The following is a 1,229-nucleotide window of genomic DNA, read 5'->3' on the forward strand; positions in this document are numbered from 1 at the left end:
TTACCCTAAGCATGATACGCAGACAAGATGTTGAGGTAAAACCAAAAGAATTTGAAACAAAAAAGGTACGACGCTATAATTACAAAACTACAACTAAACATAAAGCAGATAATAAATAAAAATTACAACTTAAAATGTCCCCCGATTTGCAGAAAAAAGAAGAAAAATAAAATGAAAAGTCTCTTATGACAAATAAAATTCAAATAGTTAAAAAAAAACATCTTGGGAATCCACCATCAGCAGCACCTCAAAAAATACTGCCTCTTACCAGACATGAATGACCACACAATTAAGTGCCGTTCAGGAAAAGCATAGTGCGGATATCAAATTAGGATGGCAAACTCCGACACTGTTGATTCTGGGAGGATAAGGTGAACTCCAAATGTTGGATGTAGAGAGACGCCAATTGGATCCCTCTCATTAGATTCCCAAATCAAGGCATTAGCTCTCAACTGATACTTCAGATAAATTGCCAAATATAGACCTAAAACAATGAATTATCCTCAAAGAGGACAAAATCATCCAAAAAGTAAAAGAATCCTCATAGTGTAGTATGATTAGCAGGATTTATTGCCTTACAACGTAGTATTAAACGTACATCAAAAGATAGTTAAAACAGCATGTCACCATGTAACCAAATGGTATGTTTCTAACCAACAAGATGGCCGCCACATTCAGGTGCGTGATGACGTCACGCGTTCTGACTCCTCCCTAACACTTCTGAAAATATTAACAAAATAACAAATGCATTCATTAAATCCTGTTTCATTCCGATGACATCACATGATGCCATAGTAGTTTGGCCCCATGGGAAATCGAAATCAATTTTCGAATTTGTTCGATAATTTGGATTTTGGATAACGAATAGAACTCAATTTTGTTCTGTTCATTAATTCACATGACGCCAGTCAATATTGTCCAGTCAGCTTGTGATGGACCACCTGGCACCCCAACTGGGTGCCTCTGCCAAATGGCGCCTGCTCTCCAATCCCTTCCAACAGACCAATAGCTATTACTAGCCCTTTACCCCAAGCATGATACACAGATGTTGAGGTAAAACCAAAAGAATAACTGTTTATTGAAACCCAAACACATACTTTATACCCCCAGGAGGACATTCCCCTCTTGGGAATATTAGCATAGATAAGATAAGGTGCAAAAACATGACAATGCAACCTTTCAACATTAATCTAATTAACAGATAGACACCTAGACAAGTCTTATCAGTA

Source organism: Staurois parvus, unplaced genomic scaffold (genome assembly GCF_062004578.1).
Source record: "Staurois parvus isolate SC_StPar_1 unplaced genomic scaffold, SC_StPar_1.0 ptg000467l, whole genome shotgun sequence".
In the NCBI taxonomy this organism is placed as follows: domain Eukaryota; kingdom Metazoa; phylum Chordata; class Amphibia; order Anura; family Ranidae; genus Staurois; species Staurois parvus.